We start from the raw sequence: 19,125 nt of genomic DNA, 5'->3' as shown, positions 1-19,125 counted from the left end.
CGATTTTCCGTTTATAATTTCGATGGCTACTATTTATTTACTTAATAATATTATTTTGAAAGATATATTTCCCGAGAAAAAAGGAGGATGACCTACAAAAAAAAGTGAAAAATGTAAAAATAATCGTCACGAGGCAGTGCAACGAAGCCAGTTATTTTAGTTATTGTGAACTGAATTGAATGACCCTGACCTAACTAATTCCTTTTTACAGAAAAAATATAGATAAAAGTTTCTAAATCGACTACTTTACTCTAGAATTTTTCAAAATGACAGTTGAGGAATCAAAATATTATAGTAAACTATTTTATATGAAGTAGCTATTTTCACGCCTTGTAGATGACATACTCATATAACCATTCTATCTAAAGACGCTAATTTATCTATGACAACTACATTCACATACGAAAACACCTATACAGGGTGCTACAAATTCGAGGTACGAGCATTGGTAACTCGGTAACCGTAATAGATACGAACATGGTTAAATCGGGGCAAAGTTGCCGCTTTGGGATGTTCACTAAGATGCTATCAAAAACATTGCCGTTTTTTAAAAAAAAACACGGATTTTTTAGAAAAATTAATTTTATTTTTTCCTCTCGTTACTTTTAAGAAAATCAAAAAACTAATTACACATTCTCATAGCCACTTTATAAGGGCTATCTGATAGTATTTTTAGATTTTCAAATCAGCTGATAATTTGTGAAATACAGCCAACTTAATTACAGCCAACTTAATTTTTTTAAATACGGACTTGCATTTTTTATTTCAGATTTTGAAAGAACTCGGTCTTCTGAGTACAATGATATGCCACACTTAATATTTTTTGCTTCGGATATTTGAACACAATTTATTTAAACTAATTTCAAGTCCGGCTCTGTTTTTTTTTTAATGTTTAATCTATTTATCGTTACAATATTGATAAGCTTTGAACAATGACGTGGGGTAAAACATTGAATATGGAAAATCAAATGCAATAAAATAATAAAAAATAATATACAAATGAATACATTACTTCACGTCATTTGTAAAAGTGAAATCAGTACATTTTAAGATTTACAATAAAGTGTACAAAATGCATTCGGTAAAGTATAAGAAGAAAGTTCAAAGAGCTATAAATAAAATTGAACGAAAAATAAATTTGTGCAATAGGGAGGGTGGTAACTGGTAACCCTTTCGAACATGTAGAGCATTAGAAACTAGTTTGTAGAAGTTGATTTATTTATAATAACTACGACTAATATTAGGCATATCATTAGATCGCACACTGAGATTTCAAATTCACAATAAAAAAGTTAAAAATAATATCTTTAAATTGCTGACCTGGATATAATTTATTTGAATCTTCCAATTGGCTCGATTTTTCTTATTCGATGTTAATTAGCGCTGACCAATATTGTTGTGATGAGTATAATCAGATTAAATAATTTAAAAAACCAGAGTCGGACTTCAAATTATTTTAAATAATAATTAAATAGTTTTGTTGTAGTTAAGATACCCAAAACAAAAAAAAAGTATAAAGTGTGGCATATCATTGTACTCGGGAGACTGAGTTCTTTTAAAACTGGAAATAAAAAATGCAGGTTCGTATTTAAAAAAAAATAAGTGGCCCCTGTATCTCAGCTAATTTGAAAATCTAAAAATTATATCAGATAGCCCTAATAAAGTGGCTATGAGAATGTGCAATTACTTTTTTGATTTTATTAAAAGTAACGACAGGAAAAAATAAAATTCATTTTCAAAAGAAATTCGTTTTTCCAAAAAACTCTGCAATCCTTGAAATTTTTAAAACTTTTTTGATGGCATCTTGGTGAACATTCTAAAGCGCAACTTTGCCCCAATTTAACCATGTTTGTATCTATTACGGTGACCGAGATACCAATGCTCGTACCTCGAATTCGTAGCACCCTGTATACACTTTATTTCCCCAACACAATACCAAATAAAAAACTGAACTGTCTGTCTGACACTGCATATTTGCGTAAGCTATAGTACGACCACTTTTACCTGTTATTTTATATTGTTTTAAAATGTTTCCCTCCAGGCCTTCATACAAATTTCTATAAATATATTATACACTTTCTTACAATATTTATATTAAAATACTAAGAAAGTCGTGTAAATTATAAGTAATTATTTGCTGTAAGCGAAAGCTTTCTATCGCAAATCTTTTTCTAGCACTTAAAATTAACATTTTCCACCATATGGTATAATTATTTATTATACGGGTCGTTGTATTTTTGCCACGGCTTGTCCTCTCCGTAAATCGATTTTCAAGCAGCCAGCATGCGAAAACAAATTTGTCGAGATTCTGTTTTCACATTTCGCTTTTGGCGTTGTAATGATGTCATCGGCAATATTATTATGAAATCCGTTATACATACTAAATTCCGTCGAGAGACTGTTCCAAACATGGCACTTTTTCAGTTACATTTTTAAATATCACAACCATTAAGAGTTGGATTTGTTGTAAAATTTGAGTTTTAATATCACAGTTCTTTAACAGTAAAATTAGTCACGATCAGAAGAAAATCACGTTCAAAGTTTTACTATCTTTGAATTAAGCTGTCCCATTTAATGATAATCTATACTAATATATATAAGAAACTCTTTGGACCCATGATATTCTTAATATACGGCGGGAAATGTATATTTACCGCCGTATATTAAGAATATCATGGGTCCAAAGAGTTTCAAATGTGGAGGTTCTTAATCGAATGAGAAAACAGAAAGAACTCATGCTTACCGTCAAAGAAAAAAAAACACGCTACATAGGCCACATAATGAGGGGTAAAAAGTATGAACTTCTCAGATTAATAATTGAAGGCAAAGTCCAGGGCAAAAGATCTATCGGCAGACGCCAGAATTCCTGGCTAAAGGACATTCGTAGATGGTTTGGTTGCTCATCAATCGACATATTTCGTATGGCTGTATCTAGAATGACGTTAGTTATTTGGATCGCGAACCTTAGAAAGGAGACGACGTCGTAAGAAGAAGATACTAATATATAAAATCCTTAAGTGACTGACATACTGATTAATCACGATCCTGCTCAAACCACTCAACGTAAGAAGCTCAATTTTGGTATACAGGTTGATTCTAGGGTGTAGAGGTCCGATAAGAAGGGATTTTTCGAAATTCCAGTTCCAAGAGGGTGAAACCACCCCTCAAATATTACAATATTTTTTATTTAAAAAACGGTCAAGTTTCGAAAAAACACTTAAACACGTATATTTTATTTTGTTTTTTTACATATTTTAAGATTTTTTTAAAATGTATACAGGGCGTTTGGAAAAATCTGGTCACTGATTAATTGACGATCCTGATTAAAGCGCTTGACGTAAAAAGCTGATTTTTGGAAAACAGATTGATTTTAAGGTGTAGAGGTTCGATAAGAAGGGATTTTTCGAAACTCGAATTCTAAGGGGGTGAAACTATCCCTCAAATATTAAAATATTTTTAATTTAAAAACCGGTGAGTTTTTCGGAAACACTCTTAAACACGTATATTTTATTTTGTTGTTTTACATATTTTAATATTTTTTATAAATTTATACAGGGTGTTTCATAAAATACGACTATTGAGTAATCACGATTCTGCTTAAACTGCTTGACGTTTAAAGCTGAGTTTTGGCAAACGGATTGACTGTAGGATGTAGAGGTTCGATAAGGAGGGGTTTCTGGAATCTCAAATTCCAAGAGGGTGAAAACACCCCTCAAATATTACAATATTTGTTATTTAAAAAAAGGTTAGTCTTTCGGGAAACGCTTGGACAAGCATAATTTATTTGTTTTTTTTTACATATTTTGAAATTTTTTAAAAAGTCATACAGGGTGTTCGAAAAAGTTGGGTAATTTCTTAACCACGATTCTGCTTAAACTGCTTGACGTAAAAAGATTATTTTTGGCAAACGGAATTTTCGAAAGTCAAATTCCAACGAAATGAAATATTACTAAGTTATATAATAAGTTATATTACTAAGTTATATAATAATATCGCCGTATTGTTTTTTCTCATGCTGACATAAATGTGAGAAAATTTAATCCAGTTTGTATGTTAATGGAAATTGTTGCTTTGCTTTATCATCACCATTACAAATGATTAATTCGACGCGAACGAAGTCGCTGGTACACGCTAGTTATTAATAAAGAATAATTCATTATTTAATAATAATATTTTAATATTTCATTCACCATGTTTTGTATATAATGTTAATACGTCTTACGCTGTACTTTCTTGTCGCTCTCAGGGGCCGGGTAAAGCGGTTATGTGGCCGAAGAAAATATATATTATATTTCAAAAATATACCTAAGGATTAACCCGATCCTGTCGTGTTAAGCCACACCTAAAATTCCAAACACACATGCTTTAATTAAGGCTTGATTAAGATTTGCAGAGCTTCAGCATTGGCCATAAAACAGTGAATTTAAGTGAAGAAATTTGTTACAAAACCATATAAATTATATATCACTGTAATTACAAAACTTCAATCTATTTCCGTATAGTAACGGAATTTTAAATTATGTCTTTATTTTCGAGAAAATTTAGTCCTAACACAAGAAATTTTTTGTTGATGTTTGACCATCAAAATCTTAAAAATAAAGAAGTTGTCTAAAAATGTGCTACAATACGGATATAGTATAATCCTTTATCTTTAATTTCCTTCTTCATTTGTGTAAAAATACCTAGCCAGTTTTACATAAAACGTTAAATGCCGAACGCTTATTTTGCTACTTCTTCGGACTAGTGAAATGGAGCTCTTAAGAGTTGTATTTGTTGTAAAATTTGAGTTTTAATATAACAGTTCCTTAACAGTTAAATTAGTCACGATCAGAAGAAAACCACATTCAAAGTTTTACTATCATTGAATTAAGCTGTCCATTTAAAAGATAATTATTAATAAAGAATAATTCAATGGCATTTTAAAATTTCTCGGCTTAATTCCATTTTTTAACTGACTCAGTACAGCTTTAAAAGGTTTTTAGGAAATAGCAAATGTCCTAAAAACCACCTTACAGAGTGTTCTAGGATATACATACATACATACATACTGCCATTACTCGCTGACGAGTATTCGACACGCATCAAAAGATGGTCACGCAAGGCGTTTTCTTTCATGAACTTTTCTGTGACTGAAAAGCCCGATGCGTGATGTTATTTGCCTACCGCACTCCGGCATTCAAAAATCTCATTGCTTTGTTGCCTCTTTACCTTTTGGTTGTCGCTGTTAACTGAGTTTACAATTCTTCTCCATTGAGTTCTATTGTGAACAGCTTCTTCCCAATGATTCTGCATGCTAATCCCCTTTAAGTTTTCGTGGAAAATGTCCTTGTACCTTTTAAGTTGTCCAACCGGCCTCCTCTTACCGTCTACAAGTTCACCGTAAAGCAGAGAATTTGGTATGCGGTTTTCTTGCATTCTGCATACGTGACCAGCCCATCTTAAGCGGGATTTTGTAACCATGACACCAATACTCTCGCAGTTAGCTTTTTCAAGGACCGATACGTTTGAGACATGATGGAACCACCGGATTCTGAAGAGTTGTCTAAGGTGTCTCTGTTGCAACTTGTTTAATGCCTTCATGTGTCGGCGGTACGGCACCCAGGTTTCGCTCCCATATAACATGGTGGGGATCATAATTACATTCGTTTTTGTACTCAAGTCATGATTGTAGAAAACCCTGTCTTTTTATTTCCAGAATGCCCTTGAGGCACTGCTAATCCTGTGCTGAATTTCAGAGTCGATATTGGTCTTTTCCGAAATCAAACTGTCGAGGTAATTAAATTCCGCTACATATTCCATTAGTTCCTCTCCGATTTTTACAGCATTGTCGTGATCTTCCGGGGGAGTGCACATGATTTTGGTTTTGTTGGTGTTTAGCTTAAGGCCCAAAGCCTCGTGTGCCCAGGTATATGTGTTCAACATTTCTTGTAATTTTTGTGATGGAACCATCGGATTCTTAAGAGTTATCTAAGGTGTCTCTGTTGCAATTTGTTTAATGCGTTCATGTGTCGGCGGTACAACGGCACACAGGTTTCGCTCCCATATAACATGGTGGGTATTATAATTTCTCGGTACCCTGCAAGTTTCGTTTTTGTACTCAAGTCATGATTTTAGAAAACCCTGTCTTTTAATTTCCAGAATGGTCTTAAGGCGCTGCTAATTCTGTGTTGAATTTCAGAGTCGATATTGGCCTTTTCCGAAATCACACTGCCGAGGTAATTGAATTCCGCTACATATTCCAATAGTTCTTCTCCGATTTTTATAGCATTGTCGTGATCTTCCGGGAGAGTGCACATGATTTTGGTTTTGTCGATGTTTAGCTTAAGGCCCAAAGCCTCGTATGCCCAGGTATATTTGTTCAACATTTCTTGTAATTGTTGTAACGTGTTTGCAAATAGAGCGCAGTCATCAGCGTATTGAAGTTCTGTGATGAATTTTGTACGTGTTTTTGCCCTCAGTCTTTTTATGTTGAACAGACCGTCGTCATATCTGTATCTAATGCCCATTCCTCTCTCCTGCAGTTTGCTGTCCACTATAATGGAGAGCGCTGCCATGAATATGTTGAATAGAAGAGGCGCTAAGACACATCCCTGCCTAACTCCTGTATTAGTAAGGAAGGGATCGCTCAGTGATCCATGATGTGACACTCTTGTCTGGTTGTTGTTATGGAGGCTTTTACACACTGTAAGAAATTTGTTGGGTACTCTGAACTTTTTCATAATTGCCCAAAGTGCATCTCTGTTCACAGAGTCGAAGGCTTTTGTTAGATCGATGAAGGCAACATAAAGTTTAGACTGCTGCTCTTTTACTTTTTCCTGTAGTTGGCGGATGGAAAATATGGAATCGACGGTGCCACGGTTGGTGCGAAAACCCGTTTGCGATTCTGGAAGGATTCTTTCTATATGTAGGTGAAGGCGATTTGACATAATTTTCGCAAGAATTAGGATTTGCAAGATCTAAGATATAGGTCTAACAACAAAAAACAAAAGTGGATCACCAATGAAATTCTCCCACTCATGGATGAACATAGAAAAGCCAAAAATAACAAGGACAAGTACAGAGATCTACAGAGACAGATAAGGTCGAAAATCGGGATTGCGAAAAACGAATGGCTCAAAAAAGGATGCAGGGAAATAGAACAACTACAACACAAACATGATGATTTTAATCTCCATAAAAAAAACTTAAAGAAACCGCTGGGGTGTAGAAAAAACGGAGCCTAAGTATAACAATCAACGCGAATAATCAGAAATTTTTAAATGATAACGAAAAACGCCAAATATGGAAGGAGTATGTAGAAAAACTCTTTAATGATAATAGACCGGACAAAGAACTCTCAGTCGAAAATAATCTAACTGGACCTTCTATTACGAAAGAAGAGATTGAAAAGGCTATACAACTTGCGAAGAATAATAAAGCAGCTGGGCCGGATGAGATCCCATCAGAAATACTCAAATTTCTGGGCGAGAGAGGCATTGCAGTTCTATCCAAGTTGTTTAACCGAATATATGACACTGGTCACTATCCGGAACAATGGTTATCTTCAACTTTTATCCCTATACCAAAGAAGATCAGCGCGCGAAAATGTGAAGAACACAGACTCATCAGTCTCATGAGTCATTCACTAAAAATATTCCTGAGAATAATACATCGGAGATTGTACGGAAGGTGTGAGGATGCAATGAGTGACTCACAGTTTAGATTTAGACAGGGGTTAGGTACCAGGTAAGCACTGGCCGCGACGCAGATATTAGTACAGGACTGCTACGACCAGCGAAAGAACGCATGTCTATGTTTTATAGATTACGAAAAATCTTTCGATAGGGTTCAACATCATAACCTTGTGCAGCTTCTCAGGAGATTGGATTTAGACCAGAAAGATATCCGATGTATCGAAAACGTATACTGGCACCAATCAGCACGGATAAAATTAGCGAAAGTCCTAACCAATCTAATTTGTATTCGCAGAGGAGTAAGGCAGGGATGTATACTATCGCCGCTCTTGTTCAATATATACTCAGAGGCCATCTTTCAGGAGTCGCTAGAGGACAAGGAGATTGGAATTAGAGTCAATAGAGTCTGGATAAATAACATACGATATGCCGATGACACAGTTCTGGTTGCGGATAACATGGGTGATTTACAACAGTTGGTTAGTATGGTAGGAGAATGTAGTCAAAGAATGGGACTTGCCATTAACACAAAGAAAACAATATTCATGATTGTCACAAGAGAGGTGGATGAGTTTAGAGACGTGTCAGCTTAATATACGAAGGAAAATTCATAGAACGAGTCGAAAAATTCAAATACCTGGCAGCTTCGCTTCACGAGGACTGGTCATCTGACAGGGACATTAAGTGCAGAATCGAGTAAGCTCGGGGCGCATTCCTGAAATTTAAAAAAGTCTTCACCTGTAGCGATTTCGACCTTGAGTTTCGGTTGAGATTTGTGGAATGCTACGTCTGGTCGGTACTCCTCTACTGCGTAGAGAGTTGGACACTAAAAGCAAGTGCCATAAACAGACTGAAAGCTTTCGAAATGTGGATATACCTCAGAATCCTCAAGATACCATGGACGGCCAAGATAAGAAACGAGGATGTACTAAGACGTATTAATAGAGAACGTGAACTCTTCAACACTATAAAAAAAGAAAGACCGCATACCTGTGTCACGTCATGCGTAACCATAAATACCAATTTCTCCAGTTGATTATCGAAGGCAAGATCGAGGGTAGAAGAGGTTTGGGACGGAAACAAATGTCGTGGCTGCGGAACATAAAACAGTGGAGAGGCATTAGTAACATACAGACGTTGATCCACACAGCCAGAGATAAGGAAGCCATGCAAAGTGTGGTCGCAAAAATCCATTAATGGATAAGCAGAGAAAGAAGAAGACAGCTTTAAACAAAGCGTTCTAAAACTTTGGCCTTAAGTTAACTAAAGATGACAGTTAATTTTGACATTTGATATATGTTGACAGGCGCTTACTATGTTTCTATATTATGCAAAATATAAAAGACAATCCTCGTATATGTTTAAGAAGTGTATATGTATATCCCATTTTATGCATATTATTTACTCAAATTAATTTTGTGCTGTTTATAATTGCCTAATTACACTTTACTGCTGGATTTCATAAATTAATATAAAATAAGAAGTGTCCTGAATTATTGTATTAGTCAAAGTCTTAAGTTAGCTAAGTATGGAAAGCAAGTAGTAGAGTTTTAGAAAAATTTGAAAAACAGAATTATCATAAATGATAAATGATCAATAAAATTGTATGACAATATAGATACTCTTGAAAAATATACGTTGGTTTACAAGAAATATTACTTTTTTATTTAAATATATTTGGATTTCAAGCACGCCGTTTCATCATCTACATAACTTAGATACAGTCATGCAAATTATTTTTTCAGTTGACAGCTGCGGTTATAAATAACGGTTTACGACCAAAAATATTCAGTTTATTGTTAATATGGTCAAATTGGCAAACAGAGAGTTTTTGTAATTGTTATTTTAATATATGACTACGGTAAAAATCTCACATAATTGAAACTAACCTTCTTTTTTGCCCGCTTTAGTACTTTCAGAGCTAAAACTGATATATTAAACCAGTTTTTGGCAACTAAGAAACCATTTAATGTTATCTTTTAGTAATTGAAGAAACAAAGTATTACTCTGAATAAGCTTAAAATTCACGTTTATTTTAAATTGCATGTAAAATGTAGAGCAACAATCATTACAGTATTGTAAAGTATCATTTAAAAAACAAAACAAAAAACAAACACTTAAAATTTGGAACACATGAAGTTATTTTATATAAAAAAGTTATTCTTGGCGATGGCTATAATGACCAATTAGATACAATAATTAGAGCATTGTCTTTTGACAATGATTTTATCGAATACCGGGTGCGTTTCAAAAGTGGCTCACCTCTATACAAAAACTTTTTTATTTCTTTAGATAAAAAAACGAGATTTGGTGTGTTAGTTATGACATAACTTAGGATTGATTGACGTATTCAATTGTTTTTGGTCACGACAACAACTTTTGATTTTTAAATGGCACCCTCGGTATTTTTTTACATAATTCGATAGAAAATGACACTCTGAATAGAATGACATATCATATGTCAACTTTTGATATTTTCTCATATGGTTTATTTGAAATTGTAACATGCACACAACGACAATTTGACTCGAAATACCAAATGTGTGGTACCAAATTCTGACACACCCTCGTTCCATTTGAAAAAGTTGAAATATGACTAAAAATTCGATCTGGGCATCTTTTAACCGGCCAGGACAAGACACGAAAAACATTAAAGGCTGATTCATGGTACACCGTGACGGGCCGGGGCCGTGCGAGGTGGAGGCACGGCCAAACATTGTCAAATGTTATTTATACATATGCATTCATGCTAAGCCGAGCACGGGCCGAGCTTCGCCGGAACGCGTCCGTGCCCCGTCCGAGAAATGTCGGTGTACATTTTTCCTCGGATCCGCTACGGTCCGGCCCCGTTGCGGCAAACATAAATGAATCGCCCGGGCTAAATACTTCGTTCGTCTACGGGCCTATAGCGACTGTTTTCTAGCAGTGTTGCCGCACCCAACTTTTAGCGCGTACCACATTATAAACTAAAATGTACCACTTTTGGTACAATTTTTAAAGCACAACAAAATACATCTGCAAATGACTTTTAACCGGTTTGGTCGCTGTGAATTTCTTCGCATAAATTTCTACATAAAAAAGAACTTCCTGGAGAAAGACACAAATCGAGACGAAAACATGAAATAGAAATTCAGAAACCCCAATTATAAGTATGTATAGGTTGAAGAAATCTAAATAATTCTAATACTACACACAATACTTGGAAACTTAAATTTTATTAAAAAAAACGCAAATATAGAAGCATGTTAGTAACAGTAAATTTTCAAGTTTTTTCTTCGGGTTATTTAATATAGGCAACGCTATAGACATTACAACGTTTATAATACGTCGTTAATTAATGCGGATTGTCTCCGAATGGTATCGGTAAGCGCGTTTAATGCAATATCAACGACAATAATTATTAAATATCTATTCATTTTCGGTGCGCGAGGGAAATAATTATTGTACCAAATCATCCTGGATTTGAAAAATGTAGTACCACTGTAACCAAATAGAATTAAAATATCAAATTTGGTACAAATACCACTGCGGCAACACTGTTTTCTAGAATATAATCGGCACGGACATGATCCCCGTTGTCCACTCGGTGTAGCATATATTGAAGGCCCGGACGTGGCTCGGTGTCTACTTTACGGAACGTGCCGGCTCGGGTACGGCCCGGTGTACCATGAATCAGCCTTTAGACGACCAAAACTATTTTTCAAAGGCTCCTTGATTAAAAATTAGTGTTTTAACACAGCCATGGTAGGTACTCTATATTGAAATTTAAAATACGATTTTAAACGAAAATGTCAAAAGTTGACATATGATATCTCATTCTATTCTAAGTGTCATTTTCTATCAAATAAATTAAAAAAATACCGAGGGTGCCATTTAAAAATCAAAAGTTGTAGTCATTTCCGGTGAATCAGAAAGTCACCAATAACAATTGAATACGTCAATCAATCCTAGTTAATGTCATATACTAACATACCAAATCTCGCTTTTTTATCTGAAAAAATAAAAAAGTTATAAGGGTGAGTCACTTTTGAGACGCACCCGGTATATAATTTGAAGATAGATCATATTGAAAAAATCGTACTGATTCATTCATTAATCTTTTAGAGCTCATTTTCTTTATTTGCTTTTTTTTATTCATGAAATGAAGGAAACTATAGTCGATTTTTAGGGTACCTATTCGTGTGAGAATGTATAATTACAGAAGAAATTTTTTCAGTATCCTTCAACTATACTGAATCGTAAAGTTAAGATTTTGAATAGTCTTGTTTGATCGCCTGAATAAATAAATCAACATTTTGATGTTCGTATTTGTTTATTCTTCATATTTGTTAAAACAAAAACGAATTGAATTAGTCAAAATGTGTCTTCTTGGTTTGATTTAGTGGCGTCAGTGACCACACTCAACGCATATGCATATGAATTAAGGTTTATACTAGTGATTCAAAACTTGCAAATTTTTGCAATGTCAATGTAATTTTGAGGGGCAGACACAAACTTCTTGATGAGTCAACATATGTGAAAGATACAGATTTTTACAACCTTCTACAGGGTTGTTCACCACATACGACACGGAGTATTGTAGCTAAACGATGAGATTTTTACAAATTGTAAGTTTGGGGTTCGCTGAAGGATTATTAGAGCTACAATTTAAAAATATTTTTACAAGATACAGAGTGTCCCAAATAAATAAAAAATATCAAAGTTGTATTTTTTTAAATGGAACACCCTGTATATTATTACATTTTTAGTTTCTACGATTAAAATAAAGGTAAATTTGATTAAGGTTTATCATACTTAAACCTTACCGTTTTTGAAATATCTTCAATTTTGTGAAATTGCAGTAAAAATTTTAAAGCTTCATTTCTCCAAGGGTATCAATGTTTTTAATACTAAATATTTAATGAAGTTTATTTATTGATCAGTTATTATGTTGCAATAATAAAAATAATACTACCTTATACAGAGTGTGTAAAAATTTATTTTAAATAATTATTAGCTTCAAACGGCAATAAGTTCTTTAATTTAAATAGAATGCCCTGTATATTTTAGGAGAATCAGATGCACAATTAAATTGTCTATCAAATTGTATTATACCATTTTTTATTTATCCCTTCAAGTTTTCGTAGAAAATGCATTTTCTTATAATTTATACCTCATTTATCAATATATCCATGGAATATTGACATTTTAGATTGTTTTTAAAGCAACAAATGTACAAAATGTACAGACTAGTAATATTATCGTTTTTAGCAAAACGATAATATTACTAGCCCATTTGTATGCAAAAGAAAAACTATTTAAATCTTTATAAAAGAGTATACCATTAATTAAATATAACACCATTTTCCGCCCATATACTAATTAATTACATACTTAATTGTGTTCGTTAATAAATTATTATAAATAAATGTGGATTTGAGTCAGAAATCAATATAATAATAAGTTATCAAATTAAAGTCTCTGTTGTTATAAATAGCATTTATTAAAAAATGAAATATCATTTTAAGGTGTTACCTTTATCATACTGTCTAATGCCCATACAAAATTCAGTTTTTAGTATTTGGAACAATATTATTATTAATCAACGCAAACAGTCAGTTAATGTAGTTTGAATACTGGAATCATATTAATTGGTCCTCTGTAACAAATATTTTTAAACAGTTTTTTATTTTTTTAATGAAATAAACGAATTATATCGACAATATTAGTATCTGTACTCTTTAAAAATTTGGTACATCTTTAAAAATAATCTAAAATGTCAATAGTCCATGGGTATATTGATAAATAAGTTCTAAATTACAAGAAAATGCATTTTCTACGGAAACTTAAAGAGATAGGTAAAAAAATGGTATATAATTTGATAGACAATTAAATTGTGCATCTGATTCTCGTAAAATATACAGGGTGTTCCATTTAAATTAAACAAGTTATTGCCGTTTGAAGCTAATAATCATTTAAAATAAATTTTTAGACACTCTAAAACTACACTATTTTTATTATTGCAACACAATAACTGATTAGTAAATAAACTTCAGTAAATATTTAGTATTAAAAACTTTGATACCCTTGGAGCAATGAAGCCTTAAAATTTTTACTGCAATTTCACAAAATTGAAAATATTTCAAAAACGGTAAGGTTTAAGTATAATAAATCTTAATCAAATTTACCTTTATTTTAATCGTAGAAACTAAAATGTAATAATATACAGGGTATTCCATTTAAAAAAATACAACTTTGATATTTTTACTTTATTTGGGACACTCTGTATCTTGTAAAATTATTTTTAAATTGTACCTCTAATAGTCCCTCATCGAACCCAAAACTTACAATTTGTAAAAATCTCATCGTTTAGCTACAATAATCCGTGTCGTATGTGGTGAACAACCCTGTATATCAGCGATGTACAAACAAGTATTTATTTTATAAATATAACATGATATGTGAACTCTCATAATACAGGCCATATGTAGGTTCACTTAGAGCATTTTTTAAAAATACAGAGATTTCTACAGGGTGTCCCCAAAAACAGTTATACATCAATGTTGTGTTTTTTGTAATGGAACACCCCATATATTAATTGATTTTCGGATTCTAGAAGAAAAATAAATGTGAATTTCATCAAAGAAGTATATGACTAAAATGTAAGGTTTTTGACATATTTAACATTTTCTAAAAATGAAGAACAATTTTAAATTTCAGTAAAAACTACCTAAATTCGAATTTACCCCGTATAGCCTAATATGTAGTTAAAATAACGATTTTTCTTTAAATCTAACTAAAACTTGGTTCAAAAAGTTATACAGGGTGAGACAAAATTAATATTGAACATTAGTCACCTTTAAAAGCAAATTATTCTTTTATTTAAAATGAAACACCCAGTATATTATTTCGACATTCAATGGAATCCAAGTCTCTTCAAAATACTATTAAGTTGTCTGCCACTTAAACAAAGATTTTTCTAGATATTTTCATTTTTATAATTTAGTATCAGTAGATCTTTATTATTTGATAAAATCTAGGTGGCTGTGATATGTCTGACGTTACTTCAACATATCTGTGAAATTAGTTCAACTTTAACAACTAGTTATCATTTTGTGTCGGTTAAAATAAAAAATCTCAGAAATTTACCAAAAATGGTTTACCAAAAACTTCCTACATCAGAGAGAATTGATATGATTCTATTAGTTGGTGACTGCAGTGTGCATTCAGCAATTAATAGAATACTTAAATGTTCCTAATTTATCTAATCATGCCTTTTTTGATGGTATGTTAAAGACAGTGTTTATAAAACTCGACCAACTATTGTCGACAACATGAGATGAATGATTGTTGATGAAATGATGATTGATTGACTGATGTTCGAAGTAGAACTCCACATAAAAGCGTTCAAAGTATCGATATCGACTTACCTAATAACATCGAACGCCCAATCTTGGATCGAATGGAAGATCGATATTTTCCACCAGGTTGGTTGGTTGCAACCGCCTCCGGGTCGCTCGGATTTTGAACCGAGCGAAATTCGGACTGCCGATGCCGCAAACCACGGCTACAACCAGTCGAGCGGTGTTGCCGGATCGGGCGACTAGCGATCAGCTGAAACGATCGAAAAAGAAAGAAAATTAATAAGTACCTAGTACTGGTAAGTATAGAAGGAAATATTTTTATGTTCTAATTTATATACGACTAAGTTTATAGAATAATAATATTGTTCTATAGCGTGGTCCGAACTGTATTCCAAAAACTTCGGCAGTACCTATATTCTGAGATAAAAATAAGTAAAAAAGTTTGCATAAATGTATGACCAAAAATGCTTAGTTTTGCAGATACAGGGTGTAGAAGTTTCATATTTATCTGTTTTTCCAAATAATTTCTGAGGTAACGTCAATATTTGGATGAAAATTGGTGTCTGGGAGTTTTTGTCAGGGGGAAATTTGATTTTGACGTCAATATGACTCTACTCTGTAGAGGGCACCACCTACATATTTTTTACTGGTTTGAAGAGTAATAACTTCGTCCGTACCTGTAGCATAAAACTACTGAGTAAAAAAATATACATTTAAGGACGTTTTTACGTAAAAAAGGTCTCTTGGTAAAAATGGCTACGAGTAATGGTTCTCGAGATATTTGGAATCGAAATGACAAAGATCGTCATCTTTTTCAGTACCGACAGGCACATTCTTTTTTGTTTCAGTCAGAATTAAATTATCTTTTAAAGCTATATCACTGCCCGACCTATATTAAAAAGATATGAACCATCTGGAGAATCCCTTTAAGACCACCTTTAATTTAGCTAATTTGCCTCCAACTGAGAACTCTGCAAAACTCCATTTACTCAGGACATACTTTCAGGTAACTCTAAAGATATATCTATTATAGGAAATGTTATAAGTTGTATTTTTTAGATTCAAGAATGGATTAGTATTAAGTTAGATCCTTTACAATATGGATGGAAGAAAGATCAAAAAGGCAATCTGACACCTATTCAATCAACAGAAAATGTAGCGCCTCCTGATCTACTTAAATTATTTTATTGCAATTGCAAAGAGAGTCAGTGTTCTAAAAATTGCTCTTGTAGAAAGCTGGGTTTTGCATGTTCTTTAAAGTGTGGTCAGTGCTACGGAATCAGTTGCACAAACTTTTGTATTTTAGTTGAGGGCTAAAATGACGCTGAGGATGACGTCAAAGTATATGTTATTTAATAACTTTAATTTAATAATATTTTTTTAACAATAATTTTATTTAATAAATAATATTTAAACGTTATTTTTAATTGTTTTAAATTTATACTTGGTTTATCTATTATATCACTAAAAACATATTTTAGTTTTTTCGAAAAAAGTTATGCAAACGGAGATATTTGAAAAAAAACGAAAAAATCCAACATTTTTTTCAAACTTCCCCCACTGGGACCGAATGAGACTTTTGAGGGGTTAAATAGGAGAATCTACATATTTACTTAAAAATTAATTAATTATTAAATCTACATATTCCCGTTGAGATTGGTTGATTACTAATTTTTCCACTTTTACATATTATAATACTCGGCTACGTTTACTGGCATTGTATTGTATTGACTAAGAGTGGGTCCCATGGGGGTCCCTCTCCACTGAGGCCGCGAGGGCCTATTGTGGCTCAGTTTCTAATGCCCTAATTTACAAGAGTAATCAAAGTTCACCCTCAAGACCCAGCCTTCTAATATAGGCCGTTATGTCTGAGGGCGATATGTCTCCTAGGTCTGATAGGTCTCAGCATGGGTTTGCCAAACATTCAAACCTGGTCCTGCTCCAGCAGGGCAGAGTACACATAACGTGCTTCATTGTTTCGTCATCTTCCATACAGAGTCGGCATTCGGCGTCTTCCACCAGCGTCCTGTCCTCTGTAGGTGAGATCTCAGCCTGGCAGTGGCCCGTAGCCACCTGCAGTGAGCACACGCGTTCCATTCCTACCGGCCTTTAGGAGTTCTCCTGTTCTATGTTTGGATGGCCCTGCTAGGATTTTCTTGGCATGTTCCATTCCGGGACTGTCATTCCAGTCCCGGAACGTCGCACTCCTAACCCATTCACAGAGCCTGTCTCTTGCGAGATTTTTATTAACGCTAAGTGTGGGTTCTGGGCCCACGAATGGCGAGCCTGCACCAATTTTTGGCTAGGGAATCAGCACGTTCATTTCCCTCTAGGCCGACATGTCCCGGTATCCATATTAGCGACACTTTGTTCCTATCTCCCAGTATATTGAGTAGTTTCTTACATTGAAGAATCGTCATAGACGTGCTTTTCGTTGCCTCAAGTGCTTTCAGCGCGGCTTGACTATCCGAAATAAGCGCCATTGTTTCCCGGTGTATTGCTGTTCTACCAGCAGTTACACACACAGGTTTCAATAGCATACAGCTCAGCTTGAAGATCGTGGCGTGTTTTCCAAGACTGTAGCAGATCTCAGTCTTTGGACTGCTGCAGTAAATTCCTGCTCCAGATCCTTTTTTCGTTTTTGATCCGTCCGTGTACCAACACATTTCCGCATGTAGTAAACCGTTTCCCAGCTTATCCCACTGTCCTATTCGGAAACAGGACGTTGTAGGTGCGCGCGCCGAAGAGTTGACTGGTGGTGTAAAGATCCGAGAGATCATTCCCAGAATCTCATCCGACTGTAGTTCTTCTACTAGCCGGTTTTGTATGAACATAATTGTTCCTTGGCTTCCTCGTGCTATATTTAGAAACCTATATGTAGCCCATCTCGCCTCTCTTTCCAAAAGAATTTGAAGAGGAGGTAGGTCGAGTAGGGTTTCCATAGCTTTTGACGGCGTGGAATGGAAGGCACCAGTCACCGCTAAGCATGCTTGTCGTTGTAGTTTCGACAATTTACTCTTTGCCGTTGTTTGGTTGGCTTTCTGCCACCAGGCAACTGCACCATACGTGATAATAGGTCTGATGGCCGTCACGTATAGCCACGTTCACTGGCATACACCGCTAAAAAGTGTTATGGTAGGCTCGGTGAATTATACGAAATAACAAAAGGCCAAACTAAACCAAAAGACTTGGTGAATATTTTTTTTTCAAATTGTCACAACTTTATGATATTTATGGTTTCTATTATAACAGTAACAGTTTTATGTATCTAATTTATATAAAAAAATAGTAAAAGAATAATATAAATTATTTCCTCTCGACTTAATGTAGTATTAATTAAAACTTGTTTCTGATATGTTTTAAGTTCAGTTTTGCAATTTCAAGATCATGTGTGTAATTCGAAAGAAATAAGCTACTGATTAAAAAAGACTAATCACTACGAACTTCAACAAGGAAACGAAGAACTAGATATTAATTAAGGTTCTATTTAATGTTAAACAGTTTGAAATGAGCAAAAATATTAATAATGAGCAATTGGAAATTGTTACGACGTATATAGTGCAGTTATTTCAATTATTGACTTCATAGTTAGTTAGAATAATGGCTTTTCATTAATTATTCTAAAGTACCAGTTGATGAGTAAGAAATAAATTTACTTTATTCATTTATAAAAATCTGATGCAGTAATTTTAACTAGGAATGCAAATGATACATTGATGCTTTTAAAATATCGATGTTTATCATTGATCTCTTAAATTGTCCTTTGGCACTCTTAAATTCTTGGTTGGAAACTTCGAGGAAAGTTCGAAACGATATTTATGGATGACACTAGAGTTTCCATACGACTGGATTTATGCGGACATTCCGGACCGGAATTTGAAAAAAATGTCCTGGAAAAATATCCGTAAAAACAACTTAACTTTGCTGAATATTTTAATCGTTACGATGTCGCATGTCTAGTAAACCGGCAAAGTACCCATCTCTATATTGTCTATTTTTTCATTTTTGGTGCACACGTTCACACGTGGATGTGAATTGTGAATTCTTCTGTTTTCATTTTATTATGATTACATGCACCTTTATCCATGCCACTATAGGATCATCTGAAT

General features: G+C 33.8%; 1 protein-coding gene across 2 annotated transcripts in view; it reads right to left on the bottom strand.

Annotated features, from left to right (window-relative positions):
* The window catches only part of LOC115890501, a 483,888-nt gene that overhangs the window by 449,595 nt on the left and 15,168 nt on the right, over window positions 1–19,125 (bottom strand). For both annotated transcript variants that reach the window (XM_030910748.1, XM_030910750.1), the window contains exon 2: window positions 15,083–15,266. The gene's annotated coding sequence lies outside the window, so the exon portion shown is untranslated. The remainder of the gene's footprint in view (window positions 1–15,082; window positions 15,267–19,125) is intronic.

This window comes from Sitophilus oryzae, unplaced genomic scaffold, assembly GCF_002938485.1.
Source record: "Sitophilus oryzae breed Bouriz unplaced genomic scaffold, Soryzae_2.0 scaffold_87_pilon_pilon, whole genome shotgun sequence".
Classification (NCBI taxonomy): domain Eukaryota; kingdom Metazoa; phylum Arthropoda; class Insecta; order Coleoptera; family Curculionidae; genus Sitophilus; species Sitophilus oryzae.
This window is presented reverse-complemented; position numbering and strand designations above follow the sequence as displayed.